This window comes from Rhinolophus sinicus, linkage group LG03, assembly GCF_036562045.2.
Source record: "Rhinolophus sinicus isolate RSC01 linkage group LG03, ASM3656204v1, whole genome shotgun sequence".
NCBI classification, from domain to species: domain Eukaryota; kingdom Metazoa; phylum Chordata; class Mammalia; order Chiroptera; family Rhinolophidae; genus Rhinolophus; species Rhinolophus sinicus.
In genome coordinates, this window is record NC_133753.1 from 36,629,758 (window position 1) to 36,639,352 (window position 9,595).

Below are 9,595 nucleotides of genomic sequence, written 5' to 3' on the forward strand. Positions count from 1 at the left end.
AAATTAGATTTTTAAGGTAATTTTAAGAGCAAACTTAGGCTCTACTTTTAGCATAATCTAAAAAAAAAAAAAACTCTTAGCCATTCGAAAGCTTCTAAGAATTTATTGAAACGTTTAAAACAAAACAAAAACACCCTTTTCAGCCTTCTCTAGGAAATCTCCAAAAAGAAGAAAACAGAGGGAAATACCTTCTGAATTTGACATTCAGTGCATTCAGATCAGTCTCTAAGAAGATAAAAGGACTGCTGGGTCAGGGGAGGAACATTCATGCTTCTTCCAAGGACGGAAGGCAATTAGGTCGTGCATTTTTACTCCCAGTTCTTTGGGAGAAGTATTCTTACTTTTTCTATGGTAGGTAAAAAGCATATTTCCTACAACAGGAGACATAATGGTTTGACCAGTCAGTCTTCTTGAAACAGTAAAATCCTTAAGAGGAGAAATGAGTCCAATCTATTCATAATGTCCTCACATATTATGGTTTATTTGGAACGTTTAAAGCAAAGTGGGCCAGTCAACTCCCAATGATGAAGGTAGCAGAGCCTACGCATGTCTTCGTCATCTGGTCTCTGACGTGAAACTGAACAACACTTTCTTCTAGAAGCTCACTTGACTGTGAGCTACATGAGAGCATGGACCATGTCTCCTCCCTGTGCTATCTTCATTTCCTAGCATGACATCTGTCACAGAGTTTATTATTAAGTGTTTGTTGAATTCATTAAGTCATGTGTTGACTTAACTAGCTAATTACAGAGCCACTTGTTTCCCTCCAGCTGTGCATCATTTCTACCATTTCCCAAGTGTCTTAGATGCACCAGGTTGATTATACAGTAAAAAAAAAAGGGGGAATTTTTGGTTGCAAGCTCTTGGAATGTATACATCTACATGGATGGCATAAATTAGACATTTCCTTGGGACACAAGAGCTAGACATGTATGGGCACCAATGAGGATGCCACAGCTCAAAATACTGTTCGAAACTCTATCAGAGTGTGTTAGCTGCAAAAGAAAGTCACTCACAACGCCTTCTGTGTGGGAGTTTGCCTGCTCCATGTGGAACTCTCCCTCGCCCAATTTTCAAGTCAAGGATTTGAAATTAAGAATAATTAATAATAATAATGGTGGTAGTGATAACTATAATGTGCACTGACTGCTTATCGTTTATCAGACACGCTTCAAATGCATTACATATATAATACTCATAACAACTTTGTGGACCAGTACTAATATCATCTTGAGGTACAGAGAGGTTAAGTAACTTGCCAAAATCACCCAGCAGAACTGCCCTTTGGAGTAGACTGTTTCTCATCAGAAGGGACTTGATGAAAGTCAGTGGCATTTCCCTCCTCTCCCTATTTGACCTCCACTCACCAATGGTATTCCATATTTTTTTTCTATTATGTGTTGGGATTGTCGTTGTTGTTTGTTTGGAGAGGGATAATACTATGTTGGAAAGGGAGAGAGCATTGTGGGATTATTTTTTAGCAAGAAAAAATTTCCTTGAATCCTGATAGTTTTACTATGAGCACAGGTCAGGATAAGGGCTCCTGAGAAACATATCAGGAGAGGAAGTTTCCAGGAGTGGGGAGAGGGTACAGAAAGGCGGATGAGAGTACAAACACAAACGTAACTGCCTGGGAGCAGGATGTGTGAGCAAGCCCACCAGACACCCCATCCCCGATGGAATTCAGTTGCACACTGTGGCAAGGGCCCAAGGACAGTGGTTCTCAATGCCAGCCACAGGTTAGAACTACCTGGTAAATGATCAGAAAAATGAATAACAATTAAAATTTATCAGGTCACCTTTCGATTAATCTAGGTTGGGGTAGAGTTCCGGCATTGTAAGCTCCCAGGTAAATCTAATGTGCAGCTAAAGTTGAAAAACACAGCTTTCGCGGTATGAACATTCTATTTTACCAGATATATCAACTATTATGGTTAAAAGCAACAACTACAGAGGTAATTGTTGACACGGAAGGAAGGACATGAGGCCTGGAGCTCCACAAACAGTAAGAGAATGTTCATTGTGTTGGTAACTGTCTGAGAACACCAATCCTTTATTTAATCTTGAATTTGTTCAGGGGCAACGTAGGGCCATCAGTAAACATAGCTGTTGCTGGTGAAAACCATCAAACTCAACCTAGAGGCAAAGTTGTCAATTTTCTTCAACTGAAAATCTCCTCAGCTTTGGAAAGAAAAAAGGCTTGTCAATGGCCAAATGCATGCTTTCTCTTGTGAAAACAACATTTTCCTTCTTGCTCTGAATTTTTCATAAGAAAGATAAATGTCTTTTCTTCGCATATTTTTGGAAAATTATTTTTTTTCAGGCAGAGAGCCATTTTTCTTCATCTATCTATTTCGATGATAATTCTGAGTTATTTTACCCGGACTTAACTAAAGATGACTCTTGCAGTCATCTTTTGTTTATGGTCTTATAAACGAATGGATAATGTTTTCTGCTTGCACAGAGCCTTTAAAAACAAAACAAAACAGCAGCTCTTTGTACCACTCCCTTTCTTACCAGGAAAGCATACTGATCACCAAATCATAATTCTATCAACCATTTCCTGCCTCAAACAACAACAAAAGTCCATTTCTACATATTACTGCAAAATCTCACTAATTTAGAATACTGTAGGGGAAAAGGCTTGGGAGAAAGTATGCTAAGGGGTAAATCAGGGAAGGTCAGATCATTAAAAATCTGAATTACATCTTATTTTTAAAGAAATAGTATTTTATACAAGAACAGACTAAACAAAAACACATTTGCAAGCAAAGTCAATAGTTAAGGTTTATTTTCAAATGTATACTTCATAATAAGTCTGCAACTCATGGCCCACTATAATATTATGTGAAGGGGATTGTGATATGCTAAAGAAATATACTACAAACCCTGTAGCAACCACAGGAAAAGGAATAGCTAATAAGTCAAAGAGGAGATAAAAATCAAATCATAAAAAATACTCAATCCAAAAAAGTCAGAAAAAGAGGAAAAGGGTGGACAAAAGAGAAGATGTAAAACCAGATCCAAATACCAAGGTGGCAGATTTAACCTCCAGTTTAAATGCAGAGCTGGTCAGATTAGATAACAGAGCAAGAACCAACTTTGTGCTATCTACAAGAAACAAACCTGAAATATAGATACAAATAGGCTAAAAGTGAAAGGATGAACAAAGGTACTGCATGCCAACACTAATCAAAACAAAGCTGGAGTGGCCATATTACTATTAGACAAAGCAGACTTCCGAGCATACAACAGGCATCATCACTGTTAGCAGCCAAAGTTACATATCCTTCAAGTTCAGCAAAAACAGAAATAAAGATCATATTGCACCCCACCACAAGCACTGCCACGAAAATTAAATTCCCCAAAGGAATCTGATAGCCATGCTGAGTCACAGCCCCACCCTTTGGAAAGGCGGATCCAGGTGAGAGTCTCACAGAATCATACAGAGTTGGGATCCAAGGACACTGAATAAGAGCAGCAGGTGTCAACTACACATGGATGCTGAGGAACTGGCTACCTCCCCAACACATCGCACGTGTAAAGCATAGCAATGGCGTGGCCCTCTCCACGAACAACATGGCAGTGGTAGAGAACACTGAGAGAAGGTTTAAGGTGCTTATTAGTTCTGGACACAAAGAATTACCTTTTACCATGAAATGACCTTCCAAGAGAACGGAGGAAGAAATAATTTTCCCCCAGAATTTATCAGCATGAATTCTAAATTTGGGAATTCCAGGGATGAAAAACAATGTTAACATGGAATCTAGGTTTTCAGTAAAGAAACAGAAGGTGATTTTACAATGACCTATTTTTTTGTACTCCCAATAGACTTACTCAAATGTTCCTGTTATCCTTCAACATTTCCCCTCAAAAAATGTCCTCCGAAAATATAACCCAAGCCTTATGCCACTATGTAAAGTTGGGAACTTTCTACATCTACTTCCAGTTCATAAGACATTGGGAGGCTTATCGAGGGCAGATAAAACTTATTATGCTCAAGGTGGAGCACCTCAAACCACAGGTTACAGGGATTGAAGGGGAATTTAGGGACTCTCTATCTTGCCCTCTCTCCTACAGGAGCTGAGATAATGATAGCACCCATAGGTGGCCTTCAGGAGAGGCTGATTAACCAACTGAAATCAATACATACTGATTTAGCTTAATTGGTAAATGTCTTCATAATTATTTGACAAGCACGTTATTTTTCAGTCAGTGTGTTTTACCACATAACACACACACATACACACCAACCACCACTCGTGTCCCCCCAAAAGAAGCAAGTACACTTAGTATTTCTTTGAATGGGCTCCACACACAGCAAGCCTTCTTCAACCTAAGGAAAGTAGAAGTTTGCCACCTACTGACCTTTTCCTGATGTATCTGCTCTCCTCAAAATATTGCTAACAATCCTAATTTGATGCCAGCAGCGTACATTACATGTATGCAACTATATCCCAATAAGATGTGAAGAATTGTTTACATCTTATTTTAAAAACCCTAGAGGAAAGAGAACCAAAAGCTCAAAGATTCCACATGAATATTAAACAGAATTCAGTGTTCACTTTCATTTGAAGGCCCTCTGCTGGCCATTCTCATCACATGTACTGCTTAGTTGTTTTTTTAAGCACAAAAACGTTGGGAACAATGAAGATATTTTTCTGACGTCTTGGCTTCTAGTACTCTCGACGCACTCCAGCATTTTTTTCCCTGCGTGCTTTCCTCCCTGGGGTCTGAGTCACCTGCCAGCCATTCCTTATGACCCTTTCTTGGAAAACAGGTCAGCCGATCCGGCCTTGACCTTCTGTCTTGTTCTGAGGCTGGCTTCCGTTTTTTTCCATTATTCTTTGCAAAGTTTCTGTTATCTAGCTTGTGGCTTCTTTCCTGACTTAGTATTTCAGAGGTAGTCCTAAAAATAGGCTATAAAGGGATACTAAGGCTTTAAAATAATATCTAATTACTAATAGGCTGGGAGCTCTTAGAGGCTGACACATAAAGCCATCCCCAGTTATTATTACGTAGCCATCCCCTGCAGACCGGGCTGTGAACATGTCAGGTCAAATGCATCAACTTCCAAATTCCGAGGGCAGAGTCTTCTGTCCTCTACTTCTTCTCCCTTCCTTGCTGCCATTTTTCACCTTTTCCTCATCCCTATTTTTGCTGCAGAATCTGCTAGGCTACTTCTGCATTTCTTTCCTATGCTCTGCAGGCTAGGATCTTCTCTACAAATACTAAAAAATAAAACTCTGTCCATTTGTCCAAGGGTGGGGAGAAGTCGGACCAGAGGATTTTTGAAATCCCCTGTAGTTGTCTAACTCTGGTAATAGATTAATCCACAACAGAGTTGATTGAAAACATCTTAGCATAGATATAAATGAGCTGAAGGGATCAGGGCTGCTTGGAGAAATGACTGCCTCCAGTAAGCAACAGGAATGTGCAAGACAATCCTGGACTACTTTGTTGTTCAAGAAAGCAAGAAAATTACCAAGTACTCTTATTGTGGTCATCTTTAAACTTTACAGTAGCCATCTGAGGGGGTTCCAACTAGTCGAAGATGAGAAAATTCAAGGATAAAAAACAACTGCAAAGGATTGAAATTTGAAATATATAAAAATCCATTCTTTCATAACACTCAAAACATGAATATACTGATGACTTTGGAGATTTCTACCACACCAACTCATTTTTCTTAAAATTGTTAAATAACAGGAAAGAAGCAATTAATCCTGCCTTCCCTGTGTAAACTGGATTTCAGCATAACTAAATAGTTGATAAAAGAAACTTGTTCTTTGTAGAAACAGTCCAACTAATAAATGCAAATAGAATGGTAGCATTAGAGTAACACCACTTTGCAATGCCTAATAAAATAATGGCACTAAGCGATAAACATCAATGGATACTAAAATCTTCGAGTGAAAAGCTAATGGGAGTTTTGTAATGGAGAGATCAGGCTGACACCACCTGAGCCCACTGACCAATCTTTTTATTTTTTATTTAAGTCTATATCAAGAGCTGTGAAGGGTGAGATTTTACTGTTTGTAAACTAACGAATTAACCTGCCACAATTTCATGGACGCTGATAGAAGATACAGATTCTGGGTCAAAGCTTGTATTGGTTATTTTCTGTATCAACTTGACTGGGCCATGGTGTGCCCAGATATTAATATTTGCTTAAACATTTCTAGGTGTGTCTGTGAGGGTGTTTCTGTATGAGATTAACATTTGAATCAGTAGACTAAGCAAAGCAGATTTCTGCTCTAATGTGGGTGGGCCTCGTCCAATCCATCAAAGGCCTGAAAAGAATAAAAGGCTGAGTAACAAAGAATTCTTTCTCTCTACCTCACTGTCTTCCATCCGGGACATCTGCCTTCAGACTTGGACTCAGACTGAAATTTACATTATCAGCTCTTCTGCTTCTCAGGCATTTGGATTGGACTGGAACGTCTGGAACGTACACCATTGGTTCTCCAGAGTCTCCAGCTTGCTGACTGCAGATCTTGGCCTTCTCAGCCTCCATAATCACGTGAGCCAATTCCTTATAGTAAATCCTCATTCTCTCTCTCTCTCTCTCTCTCTCTCTCTCTCTCTCTCTCTCTCTCTCGTGTTTCTGTGGAGAATTCAGACTAATACAGAAACCAAGGACAGTCTATTATTCAAGCAACAGCAGAGTGACCCAAAAAAGTTCAGATGACCCTGTACACATAATGGGCTACTTTAGAGGAAAGGAACCCCGAGCTTAAAGAATTCTAATATTTTACACTGTCCAGTAAGCTTATCTGCCCTTTGCTCCAGGGGAAACACTATCTCTTTCTTCCAAGACTACTTCACCATATAAACATCCTTGAAAAGATAATGCAAAGTGCATATCTCCTCTTGCAAAACACAGAGCCATGCAAAAGCCCTGTGGAGAACTGTCCTCTCAGCAGCCTGATCAGGAGGACAATCTTGACATCACTAAAAATGGGACATATGTCTGTCTCCTGAGGTGATGCAATAAGAAGCACACAGCACCACCTAGGACTCGTTCTTGCCAAAGAAGGTGTATCTGAATCTAATCAAGTCTAGAGATCTAGCTATCAGTTTGCAGGAAATACAGGGAATAAAAAAGCAAGTAAGGAACAAGTCGGACAAGGAGGCAACCAGCCAAATCTAGGCGATAGGAAATTGTACGCAATAAGTGACCCAGTTTCTCCAACAAATAAATGGAATTTTAAAAGGTGGGAGAAAAAGAAATAGTTATGGAAGAAAAGACTCAGGAAATAATGCAGTGAGTGGACCCTGTTTGGGGAAGGCTTGAGCCTGGGTGGGGAATTAGGTATTATTAAAATTACACGAAAGAAATAGTTGGAGATGATAATGGCATTGGGAATATGTTTTTTAAAAATCTTGTGTGTTAGAGTTAGTTCCTGAACGACTTATGAGTAAAATGATATGATGTCAGAATTTGCTTTAAATTACTTCACCACCACCAGTAATAACAAAAGTGGAAGGAGAACGGTGAGACAAGCTTAGCAAAATGTTATTAACTGTTAAAGCTGGGTGATAGTACATGAAAGTTCATAATACTATTTTCTTCTATGTAATTTTGAAATTTTCTAGTAAAATTTTTAATAAAACTGTGGGAGAATGAAGAAACAGGACACCCCACCACCCCACCCCGCCAAAAAAAAAAGTGAGAGAAATTAAGTACAGACATAAAAGGTCATCGGGAGAGTTGCTGTATCTTAGACTTTAGCAGAACACCTCAGATCTTCAGAAGACTTCCCCCTCAAGAGAATAACTTCCATTTTTCCTTTTCAATGGGGAATAGTTCATACCCTTTGTTCGGTGATAAGATAGAGTTCCTATAGCAACAAAGTGAGATAGAAAGGGCAGGAGGGAGAAATAGAGAAGGGAAGGGAGAGAGACACTGACACAGATGTATACCCTTCTCTCATGGATTTTTACAGTCCAGTAGAGGAGACCCATTAAACCCACAGTCACAAAGATGTGTGTTTAATTATCAATGGAGATAAATGCTATAAAGTAAGAGAGGAAATTTCTGTAAGAGCAAATAACACAAGAACTTGGGAGGTACCGTTGGCCTCCCTAAGGACGTGACCCTTGCTAGTGCTGAGCTCTGAAGGGTGAGTGGATATTAAGTAGGCAAAAGCGTTTGAGGAGGTCTGTTCTAGGACAGTCAGCCAGAAAGGTCTGGACCTGGGGATGCAGAGAAGAGAATGAATTAAAGGGGGCACCAGAATACATAAGGGAGGAAGGCTAGGCTCTTCTTTCAGTGGCCCCACTGGAGATAAGGATGGCTTACACTAGCACGGTGGCAATGGAAATAGAATTGAACCCATCGGAGAGGTGTTTAGGAAGTAAAATTACTGGACTTGGTGACTGATTAGATATGATGATAGGTGTGGATGTTTCATATTGCACTCTCAGTATGATTTCTGCAGCACTGTTGGAGGAGGTCGAGAGGAAGTGACTGCCAGTTGCCTCGCAAACTGGACCCAGGCAATTGGAGGCTCCTTACCCCATTGCCTGTCCTTGGAGGTATGTCCCGCTCACCATTCCCACAGTGGGAGCCACTTCAAGGATGCAGCCTTGAGAAAATAAGGAGCTGTTGAGACTGTCTGGACTGAATGTGAATGTGACTGAACCTAATCAAGGTCTCTGTATAAACTTTTCAGATTCTGATGGGCCGATGCGGAGATCTGCTCTGTGGCCACCCAAGACAAGTCTCATCTGTAAGTTCCCTTGCTTATTAAACCTGCCACCAACCAACCTGGAGTCGTCTGTCTCTTTCTTTAGTCTCTCCTTGCCCTCCATGTACAGGGAACAGTTTCAAATTTTGCCAGGGAAGCTCCCGTGGTTGCACACCAACCTAAAGCACTGAGTTTAGGGTGCCAGGAAAAGGGACTAGGAGCTGGTCCCAAAGAAGGACTGATCTAAGTATTTTACAGGAGGACTATAGGAGAAACTATTAGGGGAGAGCTGGGACTGCTGTGTAGCCCATCAACACCCCTCCCCACCATACTCACATACATTCACACCCACTGCTCAGGCTGTAAGGAAGGACGAATAGACTCAAGTCAGGAGATCTGCTTTGAGTTCTGGTTCTGGCTCTTACCAACTGAGAGACACTGGCCAATGCACGTTTCTGGATCAACGAGCTCAAGTACTGCCATCGAGGTGTATGGACCAAGGGGCCCTTGGCTCCTATAACAGGGACCTGGGCTGAAATCCTGAGAGGAAGAACTGGGGGGAGGGGTAGCCATCACAAGCAGCAGTTTCGATCTGGAAGTGATGAGCCCTACAGTAATACTTTTGGGACCGGCTGGTCCTTTCTTGTGAAATCCCCCAACCGTTTTATTATACAAAGGTAAAGAAAAGAACCTCTGAAATATTTCCATTTCATAAGAGGGTCTTTGCTTTAAATGCGCATAAACAAAATCTGGCAGCAGTACAGGTAAACCCTGGGTAATATTTGACATTACATTTGCTAGATTAGGAAAGAAGAGTCAAACCATTTAACGAAATATGTACCTGCTGTAAAGGATCAATGAAAGCAGGAACGGGCAGCGGCAAGATCCCACACTGAACACAG